Genomic DNA, 17541 nt, shown 5'->3' with positions numbered 1-17541 from the left:
TCGGGAGAGTCCACCTGCTTTGGCAGGGTTACTCCCAGGTCTATGTTCCACTGTATAGTGCACCCCTGTAGGGAAATGGACCACCTCAAAAGTTTGGGATTTTCACCCTTCATCTGTTTAAGCCATAAGAGGGTCTTATGATCTGTCTGAACAATGAAGTGAGTGCCAAACAAGTATGGCCTTAACTTCTTCAGGGCCCAGACCATAGCAAAGGCCTCCCTCTCAATGGTTGACCAACGTTTCTCTCTGGGGGTCAACCTTCTGCTTATTAAAGTTTCTGGTTGATCCTAGCCTTCTGCATTCAGTTGTGATAACACAGCTCCTACCCCCAATTTAGATGCATCTGTCTGGACATCTAACTTTTAGGGCCACATGAATCACAATTCCTTATGCATGTAGGAATCGCAAAAAAAATGTGATTCCTACACATTCTTTATTTGTGACTCACAAATTGTGAACAGGAAATAGGGAATTGCTTCCCATTTATTCCTATGGGCCTAGAGGCCCATAGTAATCAGTGGGAAATGCAGGCACAAATTGCGAGTACCAAATAGGTACTAGCAAATTGTGCTTACAATTTCAAGTGTGCAAGGGTGTTAAAAGGACACCCTGATGCACCCCTGAAATAACAATTTAAAAACATGTTGCACACACACATGTCCCAGGGGCATTTTTCAAAGTTCTCGCAAATTATCCTAAACTTTCAGTTGATGGTAATTAGCATTTCTTGAATGTGAAATCGCAATTTGTTTTTGCTTTGCATTTTGGAAATTGCAATTTGCGATTCCCAAAATACAATCACAATTTAGCCATTACTTAAATAGCGATTTTTGCATTTGGGATGATGCATCCCAAATGCAAATTTTGCATATCTGCCCCTCTGCGACCGCAGAGGGGCAGATATGCAGTGAACATAGCCTGCTTGAGATCTTCAAATGCCTTCTGACAGCTTACTGTCCACTCAACTTTCATGGAAATTTTCTTAGATGCCAAATCATTCAGGGTAGTCACTATAGACCCATATCCCTTCACACATCTTCTGTAATACTCAGGCAGGCCCAAGACAGCTCTGACCTAATTCTGGATAATTGGAGCAACCCATTCCATTATGGTCAGGATTTTGCTCTGTAGTGGTTGAATATGGCCTCCACCTACCAGGTGACCCAAGTACACAACCTCTGTCCTATCTGTTACTTGGTGGCCTTGATAGTAAGGCCTGCTTTATGCAGAGCCTTCAGAACATTCTTGAGGTGGACCAGGTGATTCTCCCAGGTGGAGCTAAAGACAGCTGTATCATCTAGATATGCTGCACTGAAGGCTTCCAAGTCTGTGAGAACTTTATTCACCAACCTCTGGAATGTGGCAGGTGCATTCTTCAAACCAAAGGGCATTACAATAAATTGATAGTGCCCACTAGGGATTGAAAATGCTGTCTTTGGCTGTGCATCCTCAGCTAGTTTGATTTGCCAGTAGCCAGCAGTCAGGTCAAATGTGCTCAAGAACTTGGCTGCGGCCAAAGTATCTGTAAGTTCATCTGCCCTGGGAATTGGAAGAGCATCAGGCCTAATGACTGCACTGAGACCTCTATAGTCTACACAAAACCTAATTTCTTCTTTTCCACCCTTGGTGTGAGGCTTTGGTACTAGGGCTACTGGGCTATCCCAAGCGCTATCTGAGGGTTAAAATACTCCCAACTCCAAAATCTTTTGGATCTCTGTCCTGAAACCATCTTTGACATAGTCAGGCTGCCTGTAGATTTTATTCTTAACCTTTAGACTATCGCCTGTGTCCACTTCATGAGGAACACCAGGTGGTTTGACTGGGTGTAAAAAAAAACATATGCCTGAACTGATTGAGCGATACAGAAAAGGGGGTGGTGATGGACAGAGTATCTGAATTAAGCAGAACACTCCTACCCAGTCAACAGATCAGGGCTTGATCCATCACCGTTTTTTAGCTCACTGCACCATCCCAGCTCAGAACCTGGCTACATGCAAATTAGTCTGTCCCTGGCCCAGTGCATCATGGGAACAGGGCAGACCAAACTACCAAGCCAATTCTTATACTGGAAAGCAAACAAGCTTCAGGGGACCGGTTTCTGGCATTACAGCCGTCTTCGGCCCGGCTTGCTTGAATCCTGATGGTGCAGTGAGCAAGGGACTAATGTCTGAGCATACCCTTCCACGCTTGTTGTGGACAAAAACGATTCAGAAAAGGGGGTGGTGATGGACAGAGTATCTGAATTAAGCAGAACACTCCTACCCAGTCAACAGATCAGGGCTTGATCCATCACCGTTTTTTAGCTCACTGCACCATCCCAGCTCAGAACCTGGCTACATGCAAATTAGTTTGTCCCTGGCACCATCAGGATTCAAGCAAGCCGGGCCGCAGATGGCTGAAATGCCAGAAACCGGTCCCCGGTAGCTTGTTTCCTTCCCGGTATAAGAATTGGCTTGGTAGTTTGGTCTGCCCTGTTCCCATGATGCACTGGGCCAGGGTCAGACTAATTTGCATATAGACAAGTTCTGAGCTGGGATGGTGCAGTGAGCTAAAGAACGGTGATGGATAAAACCCTGATCTTTGGACTGGGTAAGAGTGGTCTGCTTAATTCAGACACTCTGTTCATCACCACCCCCTTTTCTGTATCATGAACTGATTGAGGGCTTTCCTTCAGTCAATCTGTTGTTAGCCAGTGAGGATGCCTACCAAGGCCACTCCATCTACTGATCCATCATCAGGCTTCTAAGAGAGGAGATCAGGGAGAAGGTCACGCACTTCCTCCTGTCCCTTATCAGTTACTATGAGCAAGCCAATGTCAGCCCTGTCAACAAAATATTTTAGCCTGTTCACATGAACTATGCTATTGGGACTTCTTGGAGTGTCTAGGTCCTCCAGCTACCAGAATGGAGGTGCGCGCAGGGGAACCTTGCTGACATTTGATACTGCCAATCTGCACAGCTATTTGCATGCATCTTGCACCAGTTGTTTTAGTTAAAATTGCCATGCATCCAAATTTGCACAGTTGCGAGCAAACATTTTGGACAATTAGCCCTAAGTTTTGTAAATACTGTTTTTACTTCCACTGTACAACTATCTTGTAATTTCTACCTGCCCTTCCCTCCCTGGTCCATCGCGAGTGCACCCGTTTGAGGGGCAGGAGAATCGGGCACAAACTCGTGTTCTGACGCGGATGCCATATTGGTAGTAAGAGGTTAGCGGTCCAGTTGGCCGATACTCCAGGGCAAAAGAGGATAAAAGAGCAATAGCGGCCAGGATGCGCAGCTACCAGGATTGAGGTGTGCGCAGGGGGGCCTTGCTGACATTTGATACTGCCAATTTGCACAGGTATTAGCACGCATCTTGCACCAGTTGTTTTAGTTAAAGCTGTCATACAGCCAAATTTGCACAGTCGCGAGCGCGCATTTTAGACAATTAGCCATAAGTTTTTAAATACTGTTTTTACTTCCACTTTACAACTATCTTGTATTTCTTACCTGCCCTTCACTCCCTGGTCCACAGCGGGTGCTCCCATTTGAGAGGAGGGATACTCAGGCAAAAACGTGCGTGCGGATGCCATATTGGGAGTAAGGGGATAGCGGTCCAGTCGGCTGATACTCCAGGGCAAAAGAGGATAAAAGGAAAATGGCGACCCATTCGGGCCCACCCGGGACCAGGGGCCAGGACCACTGAAAATTAAGATACTCCACAGAAGATCTGCATGAATACAATTCACACAAAGAGATAAATTGTGAAATAAAATGGGACTTTACAACAGGCAAGCCTATAGACAGTTACTGCAAATGCTGTAAACAGAGATGGATTACCCCGCCACTATAGGAAAATTAGATAAGACACCAAGGAGATTACAAACAAGCCAGAAGTGGGACTGTGGACTAATTAATAGAAGATCATTGCCCAAACACACAATGATGGAGCTATACATATTATTAGAGGAAAGGTAATTAGACGTCCTATTTTTAATGGAAAGCTGGCTCAAAGAACACTCCTCCACTGATATAGTCATTGTGGTGCCACCAGGCTATGAATTGCATAGACTAGATAGGGTGTGCAAAATAGGAGGAGCATTAGCCATCATTGTGAAGGTTGAATACAAGTGTATCGCGGAACAATTTACCTTGGAGGACTGTGAATGTCTCCAGTTTGGAATACATTTGTCCCAAACCTTTACGCTCTCAGGCCTACTAATCTATCGATCACCAGGCCCCCTTGGGGTGTTTTTAGAAGAGGTATCTAATGCAATGGCTAGTTTGCTTCTAAATAAAACCCATAGTATAATACTTGGAGACCTGAATCTTCACATAGAGAATAAAAGCAATCTAAGCACAAAGAGATTATTATCAGATCTAGAGAGCCTACAATTGGTTCAATAGCTACACATGTTAAAGACCATATCTTGGATGTGGTAATCTCCAATGTCCCGATCTAACAGTTGCCTCCCCTGTTCCAGTTTCTTGGTCAGACCACCATTTTGTACCTTTCTAAGGTACAAAAGACAAGGAAACGAACATAGAAACATTACACGGAAGAACGAGGTATTGAAAAGACGCTGGGATAAGATTAACCCAGACAATTGCGGGGATATTCTGACAGAGACAGCAAATTCACAATTAGAAATACCAGGGTCAGTTGAAGAAGCCTACTCACAATGGGAATCTTGGATCACACATATAGTAGTGCCTAAGACCATTCACAAACACAGAACTAAATCTAGAGCAGAAGGATGGTTTAATTCCCAACTATTGGAACAATAAAAAGAGTGTAAAAAGATCGATAGAGAGTGGAGAAAGTGTTATGATGCCAAACTCAAAATAAAGTATAAAGTGGCCATTAGGAAGTATCATGATAACATCAAAATGAGCCCAGCAATTTTTTTGAGGAGAAAATTAGGGGGTCACAGAACTACTCAAGAGAATTGTTTAAAAAAATTAAAACCTTGACCAATCCATCTACCAACAGTAGCCCATCTGAATCATCAGAGGACAGGTGTAACACCCTAGCTTCATACTTCCTCTCGAAGGTGACAAATATTTACAGTGGCTTTAGAACAGACAAAGACCACCTAACAGAGAAGGAGGAAGAACATGTAGGGGTATCCTTACAACAGGTCATCACTAACTTTCCCAACATGGAACAAAAGGACCTAAAATTGCTACTAGACATAGTGAAGTCGGGCTCACCCTTAGATCCAGCACCCCCACATATCCTCAAAACAGTAGCACCGACTGTGGCACCCACCCTAATAAAGATTATAAATCAATCTCTAGACACTGGCATAGTTCCAATGGTGTGGAAACATGCTGTGATAAACCATTACTAAAAAAGCTATGCGGACCAATTACTACCAGAAAATTTCCACCAAATCTCCTTATTGCCTTATGCTGGCAAGGTACTGGAAAAACATGTCAAAAAGAGCTTGACAGAATGTTGGATACCAACCACTTTCTCCACCACTCATAGATGGGGTTCAGGAAACAACATAGCACTGAAGCGCCCCTAAGACTTTAGGGATTAAATTTCACACAGAACTATCCTTTCGAGCCCGAGTGGCTGCAGTAGCTAAATAATTAAAAAGAAAGTTCAAGGTGAAGGAAATAAGAAAGGTAAAATAACAAGAAACTCAGAGAAAGAAGTAGAATCACAGACACAGAAAGGAACATGTTGCTCCCTTTCTCTAAACTGCAAGATCATTAAAGGTTAACATGTTTGTGATCCAAGCAGCAGTTTCTCAAATGCCCAGTTGTCCCAGTAGGCTGCTGTGTGCATTTGGATCACAGTGTAATTCCTTACAAGGCATCTAATCTATATATTTTTCTACTCAAGCACAAACCAAATGTAAGATAAAGTTAGACTGGGAAAATTATACTCAAATAACCTGGTTGGCTGAGACTTGGAATTAAATCTTGAGTAATTGTGAACACTTCTAAATCTGAAAATGCTACACATACTTTTTTTATTCAAAAGGTTATTTAGTGCCACACATTTGTTTAAAAAAACGAAGTATCATATTATAACATATGTTGGTATTATGCAAATTTTATATGCTATGTGTGTCTAAATGTGGTGGGATGGGGTATGTGTTATTAATGTGGGAGGGAATCTAACACCAATGTTAGATCCCAACATAGTTCTAAAGAATTTCTTGTCAACCTTTGGCTGTTCCTGAGATAAATGCATACGTTAAAGCAGCACCTACACTTTTAAAGTCAAAAAACAAACAAAATAAAATTCCTAAATAAGTTTGTAAAAATTGGGAAACAATGAGCAATAAAACACCAAGACAATCAAAATAGATCTAGGGAACTGGAATTTCATTTTTTTTTATTCATAGGCAAAACATATCTGGATAAAGCACAGCATGCATGAAAAATATCAGTTTGCTGTTGACTGGGACCTATGCTTTATTTAAGGCTAACCGTGATGGAGTATATAGCATCACCCAAGTGTATGTTTTTACCTTGGGATTTAGTCACTTTATGGCTCAAAGTCATTCAATGAGCCATGGTCAAATGTTGAAGCCTTAATAGGTCTCAATAAATCTGGTATGACTCTGTTGACTCTCTATAACCCGCTATTTACCCTCAAAGAGGGTAAATAGCGGGTTCTCCCTTCTACTGCTGTAGGAGCCATAAAGTCTAGTAGCACCATGTGAATCAAATGGACAAATCCTATCAGGCCAGTTGGCATCCACAAGACCAAGGAGTAAGAGAGAAGGTTGTCTTTTGTACTGCGGGCTGTTACTACCGGATCAGTGACTTAATATCGAGAGACAAAATATAGAGTTGACAAAATATCAACGCCAAAATATAGAAAACGACAATATCGACAAGCAAAACTTAATTAAAAATAAACTAAAATATCGCACCCACTATATCGACTACTAAAAGTATTGTTTCTAACATTATCGAAAAACAAAATATCGAAATTAAAATTATCGAATAACATACAACTAATGAACAAAAAACCATTATATCGGATATCAAAATATAGACAGCCAACAATATTGATTCATTACTAAAATCAATTAATTCTAAAACACTTTATCACATGTATATTCATATAAAACATAAATTTTCACAACATAAACATACACAATACAATTAATAAATATAAATTGATACTTTCTAAACACATTGACAACAAAATAAATATTATTTACTAATATCACTTAAAACCTAAATAAATAAAATAGATAAATCACAAAATAGATAACATTTAAATCATTATAAAACACATTTTAACATCAAAATATACTTAAACAAATTACAACTACTTAATTAGCATCTTCCATATATGGAAAGAAAACAAAAAAAAATCAAACTGAGCACAACAACAAATAGAATTCTAGCAGTAACAAAAAGAACCAATCACATAAACTAACTAATTAATTAACAGGACAAAAGCAAAAAAAAATGTTTGCTCATTTCCACTTCAACACTACATGAAAAGAGAAGAGGAAACGCTACAAGATGCTTCCTGGTAACAACATTCACTTTTGAAAGAAAACCTTAAACTGCAATAAGTAAGTAAATCATTTTTTTTAAAACGTTAATACTGCTAACATTCTCTAACACATACATCTAAATTATAATAAACTAAAATATGCTTTCATTTATTTATATCTCCACTACAGATTCTTCCAGCTACAGGAATAATTATCTACAACAACTAGGAAAATAAAGTTAATCAAAAAGTAAGTATATAAATTAACTACTTTAAACAAAATCAATAATTTAGCTAATTAAAACAAACCCTTTCCCAATTCCCCTATCACCTACAACAAATGTTGCAAAATATCTTAACATTTTTTCTTATTATATCAACAGATATATCTTCTACATTCAGAAAATAACAGCTACCAAACATCAAAAGAAAATTCTTTTCAACATCTAATTCAACATTGTAAGTATATTGCCAAAAATGTATATTTTCCTAACAAAATAGAAATACTTCATTATATTAACTTAATTATGTATTCATTTTCTTTAGCATTAAAGACACCACAATGACTGAAGGCGCAGAATTCATTGAATCCCAAAAGGGAAAAGTGCTCCTAAGTTACATGCGTTATGTATATACGCAGGAAAAGCAGAAAGATGTAAAAGTCTTCTGGAAATGTAGCCAGTACTTAGCTAACAAATGCTACGGAAGAGCCATAACCCAAGAAACTACTGTTTTATCTGTTATTGAGCACAACCACCCCCCCACATGTTACTGAAATTGAAATTAGAGGAGCTTTAGAAAATATCAAAGAAGCAAGCAGTAGCACAGACAAACTCACCACTGAACTATTAAAAGAACAACTACTGAAAATACCCCACCATGCATCTGGACAATTACTATCCATTGATGCATTAAAAACAATTATAACTAGACAGAAAAGGAAAACAACAACTATCATGCCTATCCCTAAACATTTCAAGAAGAAAATATCCCACCAGAACTAACAAAGAGCCATTTGTTTTCTTTGACAATAACAACAATGAAAAACGTATTATAATGTTTGCTACTGCAAATAACTTAACAAAACTCCAACAATGCAACACCTGGATGATAGATGGCACATTTAAAATATGTCCAAAGCCATTTTGTCAACTATACACAGTACATGCTATATACCAAAATACTAATATTCCCTTCATCCATTGCTTACTCCCAAATAAAACTCAAAATACCTATCTAGAAATTCTCAACAAAATAAAAACAGAAAATCCAAATTATTTTCCATTAACAATAATCATTGATGTTGAAATAGCCATGATTAACCCAATTTTAAGAACATAACCTCATACAGCTATACAAGGGTGCTACTAATATTTTAATCAGTGCCTGTGGAGATATCTCTAAAAGTCAACACATTAGGATCTCGGGCGGATCGCCACTGCCCGCATGGCTGTGGCGATCCGCCCGAGATCTGTCCCCGCCTGCCACCCATTTCCCCCCTGTCATATTACTATGGCGGGGGGACCTCGGCAGACGGAAAGAACGTCCACCGCTTTTCCACCCGGTCAACAAGTTGACCAGGCGGACAAGAGTTTAATATTGTGGCGATGTCTGTTAGACACCGCAGCCATATTATCAAGGGGGCGGAAACATGCCTTTGCCACGGAAAGGCATGCAGGAAATGCTAGTGGGGGCCTGTTGCGGGCCCCCAGGGATTCTGGGGGCTGGGGGGTGCACATGGGGGTACCCCCCACAGTACCATGCACAACATGGCAGGCACCACGCGGTGCCTGTCATGTTGTGCATGGAAGTGCATGGAAGTGCATACATGCCTTTGTGGCATTGTGGCGGGCGGTGCTGAGTGCACCGTCCACCACAATGTCAGGTATGCAGGATGCGCCCGCCACTGTGGCGGGCGCATCCTAATGGCCCCCACCGGACCCCAGCCCTTATGGCCGATATAATGGCAGGCAGACAAAGTCCGCCCGCCATCCTAATGACCCCCTAAGTGTGGAATTCATAACAGACAGGACCATAGCATAACAAATAAAAAAACTTATAGCCTTAGCCTATGTGACTGTGACTGATAGCAGAACACTATAACTTACTAATATAGAGTCCACACTACAAAAGAAATGAGGAGAAGTTAAGCCCACTACTTGAATACTTCAAGGACACATGGGTAGGGAGACTACACCGATCAGGTCACAGAAGATGACCAAAGTTCCACATTCCATGATGGAACGTGTACCTTAGTACCCTAAACAAGCAAGCCAAAACGAACAACGCCGCTGAAGGATGGCATAACGCCTTCCAAGCAACAACAGGCAGAGGTTCACCTACGCTCCACAAATTACTAGAATCCATCCAAAAGGAGCAAAGTTACCCAAAACTACTATAAATGCCACAATCCAATACAATAATTGGACCAAAACTAACTAAACAAACAAATAAACTGTATGACCCCTTACAAAGCCAAGTCATACTCTTTCCTACAACTAGAGGCTTAAAATACTTATCCCTAATCGCAAAAACCATCCTTTAATTCTAAATTAAACAGTAAATAAAACATTTTCTTCTAAAACACAACATATGCATATATAAAATCTTTTGATATTTTATAAAACATTAATAATTTGTCAAATATATATCATTGATAAAATGCTAAATATATATTGACAAAATAATAATATTTTTCAAAAATTAAAAATTACTTACAGTTGTTGTTGCTTCAAAGCTAACTGAACACAACTTCTAGATCCATCCAGTTGTCGATTTCTCCAAAATAATGTAAAATAAACCCCCCAAAAATGCAAAGAAAACGTATAAAAGATAAAAAACGCTCCATGAAAACGCGAAAATTTAAGAGAGTGTTAAATAAAGATTAGCTTACAAAACTAATGCACACCTCCTAAAAAGAAAATAAACGGTAACCTTCTCCAAAATGCAACGTCGTCAAATGAAAATCTGTAAGAAAAAAGAAAAACATACCCACCCACACAAAAATACATAGATACAACTTTAAAATAGTTTTAATAACTTTTAAAAACAATACACATAAATCTATAGACATATACTACACTTGAAACACCAGGCCTCAAACACCTAATCTACTCAAAAATAAACAGAACATACACCTAAAATACTCCAGTCAGTATTAAATCTGGGAAGGTGCTGGATAGTAAATAAATATAATTTACTATTCCAACTCCAACCAGTATTAAATAAGTGAATGTGCTGGAAAATAAATAAATATAATTTACTATTCCTACTCCAATCAGTATTAAATAAGGGAAGGTGCTGGATAGTAATAAAATAAAAATAAAATATAATTTACTATTCCAACTCCAGTCAGTATTAAATCTGGGAAGGACCACGTCTTCAACAAGGCCGACTCCATCATCGCACCCCAACTCCGGGACATCAACAACTCCTTCAACACCGCCACCTTCCCGGAGAGCTGGAAGCACGCCGAGCTCTGCGCCCTCCTGAAGGAAACCAACAGCGGACCCCACTGACCTCAAGAACGTCCGCCCCATCTCGCTCCTCCCTTTTCCCGCCAAAGTCATTGAGAAGATCCGTCAACAGACTGCTTGCCGCCTTCCTCGAGATGAACGGATCCCTTGACCACTCGCTGTTCGGTTTCCGAGCCAACCATAGCACCGAGACCGCCCTCATCGCAGCCACTGACGACATCAGATCACTGCTCGACAACGGGGCAACAGCGGCCCTCATCCTCCTGGACCTCTCCGCAGCCTTTGACACTGTCTGCCACTGCACCCTAGTGCAGCGCCTCAGCAACATCGGAATCCAAGACAAGGCACTGGAGTGGATCACCTTGTTCCTCACCAGAAGAACCCAGAGAGTCCGCCTCCCCCCGTTCAGATCCGAGGCCACCGAAGTCATCTGCGCCGTACCACAAGGATCATCACTCAGCCCCACCCTCTTCAACGTCTACATGAGCCCCCTCGCAGCCATCGCACGCCAACACAACCTCAACATCATCTCCTACGCCAACACCCAGCCGATCCTCTCCCTCACCAACGACTCCGCCACTGCCAGAACCAGCCTACACGAAGGGATGAAAGACATCGCCGAGTGGATGAAGAACAGCCGCCTGAAACTGAACTCAGACAAGACGGAAGTCCTCATCCTGGGATCATCGCCCTCTGCCTGGGACAACTCCTGGTGGCCCCCTGCCCTGGGCACCACTCCCAAGCCAACAGACCACGCACGTAACCTGGGCTTCATCCTGGACTCCTCCCTCTCGATGACCAGACAAGTTAACGCTGTCTCATCATCATGCTTCAACACCCTGCGCATGCTCCGAAAGATCTTCCGGTGGATCCCCACCGAAACCAGGAAGACGGTCACCCAGGCACTCGCACCAGCCGACTGCACTACGGAAACACCCTTTATGCCGGAACCACAGCCAAACTTCAGAAAAGACTCCAATGCATCCAGAACGCCTCCGCACGACTCGTCCTGGACATTCTCCGACACAGCCACATCTCCGGCCACCTGAGAGACCTGCACTGGCTCCCCGTCAGCAAGAGGATCACGTTCAGACTCCTCACCCACGCACAAAAGGCTCTCCATGACCTGGGCCCCAAGTACCTCAACAACCGCCTGACCTTCTACACTCCCAGCCGCCAGCTACGATCGACCAGCCTCGCCCTCGCCGCCGTTCCACGCATCCGCAGAGCCACCACCGGAGAAAGATACTTCTCCTACCTGGCAGCCAAGACATGGAACTCCCTCCCCATCCACCTCCGGCTAACCCAGAACCATCTCTCCTTCAGGAAGCAACTCAAGACCTGGCTTTTCGAGCAGTAACGGACCCCTCTCCCCCAGCGCCTTGAGACCCCTACGGGTGAGTAGCACGCTATACAAATGTTATGATTGGAAGGTGCTGGATAGTAAATAAATATAATTTACTATTCCAACTCCAGTCAGTATTCAATCAGGGAAGGTGCTGGATAGTAAATAGATATAATTTACTATTCCAACTAGAGTCATTATTAAATAAAGGAAGGTGCTGGATAGTAAATAAATATAATTAATTTATATTATTTAATTTAAAAAAAAATCCAAACTTTTAAATAACAATTTACACTTATTTCTAATTTAATCATTTACTCTCAACATTTTTATTTTTTTAATGTGCACTTTAAAATATTTAACATGTAGAAGCTGTAAATTTCTCAATTTTCAATAATATTTATTCCCTCACAATACATATTTTGCATAATCTCTAAATGTTCAATTATTTAACCTATAACTTTTTTTTATATATTTCTCATTTATTCTCAAAAACATAATTTTTTTATTAGGATTTTATCAATTTCTAAGTTTTTAAAACACTCCCCACCCTTATCCCCTAATAATTCAACATCCCACTCCTAAAACTTATATTACAATATCAGCCACGGATTGTGCAGGGCATTACACCGGGCGGTGACGTCAGGCAGAGGAGGGGCAGGGTGGGGGTTGTAAATTGCGGGATATGGATGATGTCAGGTAAGTACCGAAAAAGAAAAAAACGAATTTCGTTACCTGTGCTGCATCGCCAAATGTAACACCGGTGTAACACCCTGCATGGCTGTACAATATTTAATATAGGACATTTTTAACATATATTACATCACAATTTACAAATAATTATACAAAATAAATTCACTATCAACAAATGTTAATTATAAAATTTGAATGTATTAAATTTAAAATATTTAAAATGTATGAACAACAATGTAAAAATGTTCATTAATATTTATTTATTCTCAACAGAAATTACTTTTTATTAACATATTATCAATTTATAATGTATTAAAACACTCCCCACCCTTATCCCCTAATAACCCAACATCCCGCTCCTAAAATTTATATAACAAATCATTTTTTTATACAGTTTCAACAATTATTATTTATAGTATTTTTACATTGCTTATTATTAGTTATAACATTTCGATATTTAAAAAATTAGATATTTTTAACATTCTATATTATAATTTTCGATATTACTTACCTTTACAAAATAACTATATTTTGTCATCACAATATTTTGTACTCGATATTTTAACATTTGATATTTTTATAAACATAGAAAATCGATATTTTGACATTTGATATACTAAACATCGATATTTTGACACATTCAATATTAAAAGCTCGATATTATGTCATATCGATATTTTCAATTCAATATTATGTCCGTTTACCGTTACGACCCCCCTCTAAAATGGTTACCTCCTGTTAAGAGCCTAATTGTTAACAAAACTCTTAAACCTCAGGAATGAGTTGTGTGGAAAAACTAGTGATACACAGCTTTATTATCAGGCAACCCAAAGTACACTTTAATAAAGTTACTTTTTACACTAATATTCTCAATATTTTATTTCCACCATTAAATAACACAGTTTAAACTAAGTGGAATATACTTTTTGTATGTTTTCCTGAGGGGAGATGTGAAATAAAATGTTAATCACACCCTGGACTGGTTATAGAAAAACTGGTCTAACTTATACAGTGAAAATAGGCTTTAGGTATTTATTGACTGTGGGAGCACACTGGTCTCAGTGTTTAGAGAACCACATTGTTAAGCACTCATATTAAGCATCCAGCTATTTCAAATTACAAGGCATATTTTAGGGGTGACTTGTAACTTATATACTTTATGTTTTTTTTTACATGCCAAAGGCACTTTTCTTTTCCATGTGTCACTGCACTGCTTTTAAGCTGCAGCCTAGTCAGAGCATATCAGTACTTCTGGTAGCTATATATTTTTCTTATTTATGTTGAAACTGTAGCAAGCCAAGGACATTTTATTTCTATACCATTGGTGCATTTTATGCTCTCTTCTATTTGAAAGTTAAACATACCAATCAGGTGAAACCAATCTCACAGTGCCATTTTATGGTCAGAACATACTTATCGTGCCACAAATTATCATTGTAACAGCAAAAATATGGTCCAGAAAAATCTGAGGAGATTAAGAGAAAAAGTGACTTTCCTACCCTACCCCACTGAATGGTATTCATATTTTTAAGTTCAAAATGATGTTGTTGAATTAATAAGAAAAAACATAGGGGCAGATTTATGTTAACTGGCGCATCCCGAGGGATGCGCCAGTTAACGTGCGCCACAGTGCGCCACAGCTACGCCACCCATGGTGCGCCACATTTATAATGCGGCGCACCATTGTGCAAAAACGGCACAGATGCGTGACGCAGCTGTGCCGGAAATATGGCGCATTGCTGGAGTTGCGTCGCAAGCGCGACGCAGCTCCAGCAAGGCTCGGGGGTGCCCCATCTACACAATGCTGCATCAAGACCTACGCCTGCTTCAAGCAGGCGCAGGGTTTTGACGCAGCATTGGCCAGAAAGTGACTGAGTGAAATCTCATAGATTTCCCTCAGCCACTTTCAGGAGGCGTTCCTGCGCAGGAACGCCCCCCCTGCGCAGGAACGCCTCCTTATGGCGCAGGGCTTTACAACGTGACGCATCTCCTAGATGCGTCACGTTGTAAATAGGGAGCATTGTTTGCGCCGCAGTTGCGTCAAATAAAGTGACGCAATTGCTGCGCAAGGCCATCATAAATCTGCACACACTCAACAACAAAGAGGACACTGTACCTAGACGTGAGATGCAAAAAGTCATCTGGAACGTCAGGGTGCAAAAAGTCACCCATTCAGTTTAAAGTAAAAGAAAAAGGTACAAGAGAGGAAGAAAAGACTAGGTGTGAAAAGAGACAATATTGTCCGTAGTAGCCCTCACACACCCATAGGATGTCATGCTTCATCATCGGGCCATTTTGCTCCACGTAGGGCCGGTGCTGCAATTGCCTACGGGCCCCATACAGGGACACTTTGGCGGAGATCTTTTAGGACAGCCGGATAGTGCATGCGGGTGTGCGGGGTATAGTTGATAGAGCGAAAGTGCGTGCCAAGTGAAAGTAGGAATAGTAAAAAGGTACATATGCAACAGTTTGTCATATAGGTGTACCTATAGCTGTGATGGCTTGTTTTTGTAGGCATTTAACCCCAAAGTATCATAGGTCGACATGTTTCACGCCTTAATCGCCAAGGTGGTCGTTGGCGTTTCATCAGGATCAAAAAGCTTAAAGCAACATGTGCACGTGAAATGTGTTAAAACCCTCTTGATTTGGTATGGCGGGCAAAAAGATTATATACCTTGAAGCAGGCTATATCTTCAATAAGTGTCCCGCTTCTGTACAACACCTAGAAAAGAAGACAGGCACAGATATATATGTATATATGTATATGTGCACCAGTAACTACTTGATGCCATACAGTGTGCCACCTTAGCGTGCACATTATCAACACAAAAAAGATAAAGCAGGAACTAAGCACGCGAGATACCTCAAACACAGTTTGTATAGAATAAAGTAAGGGCGCCCTATACTAAGGACAAAGTCTTAACGACTCGTTAGTGGAATGGCCTGTTGGGGTCCTAGATGTCAAATGCAAGTAAAATAGTCCACTAGAACACATAGTAGTAACAATATTCAGGGACCAGAAAAAATGCTCGTTATTTGTGGGACCAAATTGAGTGCTCGCCATACTAAAATGATGGTATGCTCACCTCGTTCTTGAGAAGTGACCCTGCTGGCAAGGACAATGCGCGCCCACACCGTACCGAAGTTACGATCACTGAGCAAAAAAAGGGGGGGGGAAAGGGTGTGTGAGGGCTACTACGGACGATATTGTCTCTTTTCACACCTAGTCTTTTCTTCCTCTCTTGTACCTTTTTCTTTTACTTTAAACTGAATGGGTGACTTTTTGCACCCTGACGTTCCAGATGACTTTTTGCATCTCACATCTAGGTACAGTGTCCTCTTTGTTGTTGAGATATTGGTTTGGGAGCCTGGGCACTGGACCTTCATATAGCTCCTTGGGTCTCCCCTTTTTGTGTTCATAAACATCATAAATCTGCCCCATGAAGACGAGCGAAAAAATATTTTTCACGATAAAAACGGGAATGCAAACAATGAAGTATAGTGTGATGCAGTGGCGGCTCGCTGTGGGAGTGCTGCGGAGCGGTGTGGTGAGGCAGGGGAGAGGCAGGGTGGGGGGTTAGTGGAGTCCGACATACCATTGACAGGAGTAAGTTAAGTAATTAAATAAATAAAACAATTTACCATACGTGCGCTGCATCGCCGACTCGACATCAGAAGTTTGACTAAAATTCTCTCAAATCTGGAAAGCACGGTGTGTGTGACAATTACAAAATGAGTGTATGTGGTAAAAAATCACAGTCACTTAGTTAACTGTTCATTGCGAAAGACCTGTTGGGCAGTTAATTAGTAAAACTTCATTTCTGAGTAGCATGTTAATAAATGTACAATTAAATAGAACCGTATAAACGCCCTTTAAACGCCTCGTTTACAATGTTTAATTCAGATATTATGTTCCTCCTTTAAAAGAAATAAAAGTGCGGTGCACGCTTAAAGGTTGCGTTCCTTAGTAATGAAGCAACAGGAAATTCTATTTCCCACATGTAATCTCTAGGCAAATACATGTACGCGCCGCATGTTTGTACAGATGTTTCTGCCACATACTTTTTTTGAGAAACCAATGAGAATGCATCGGCAACATAAGATACAGGTCTTGCTTTCTTCAGTCTTCACTGTGACATTCCTAAAGAATGTGTTTATTTTGCATCTCGAAAAAGAACGGAAGTGTGAATCTTCATCCTGGCTTAAAGAAAGATTACCATCTGACTGCTGTATTCATGTTAAATCAATGTATAATTCCGTGTTTGACAGTATAGGTTGAACTATAATCTCCAGGAACTGTTCTATGAGGTGAAATATTCGCCATTGACTTTAAAAAAATAAGCATTTATTTTTAGTGAGCAATGCTTTGTGTTCTCACCTCTTCAGTTAGTTTGATCGGGATCATTTAAGTCAAATTTGGTGTTGACCAATGTTTATTTTTAGCATTTCACAGACTACATCAGGGCGGACTTTGAAGCTACGAAAAAAGAAAGCATATTTGAGGTTAGAGGTCAGAGGTCAAAGAGACTCTTGTACAGATCAAGACCTATTGATAATATTGGGAAT

The sequence above is a fragment of the Lissotriton vulgaris genome, chromosome 2_2 (genome assembly GCF_964263255.1).
Source record: "Lissotriton vulgaris chromosome 2_2, aLisVul1.2, whole genome shotgun sequence".
Lineage (NCBI taxonomy): Eukaryota > Metazoa > Chordata > Amphibia > Caudata > Salamandridae > Lissotriton > Lissotriton vulgaris.
Note: the sequence above shows the minus strand (reverse complement) of the source record.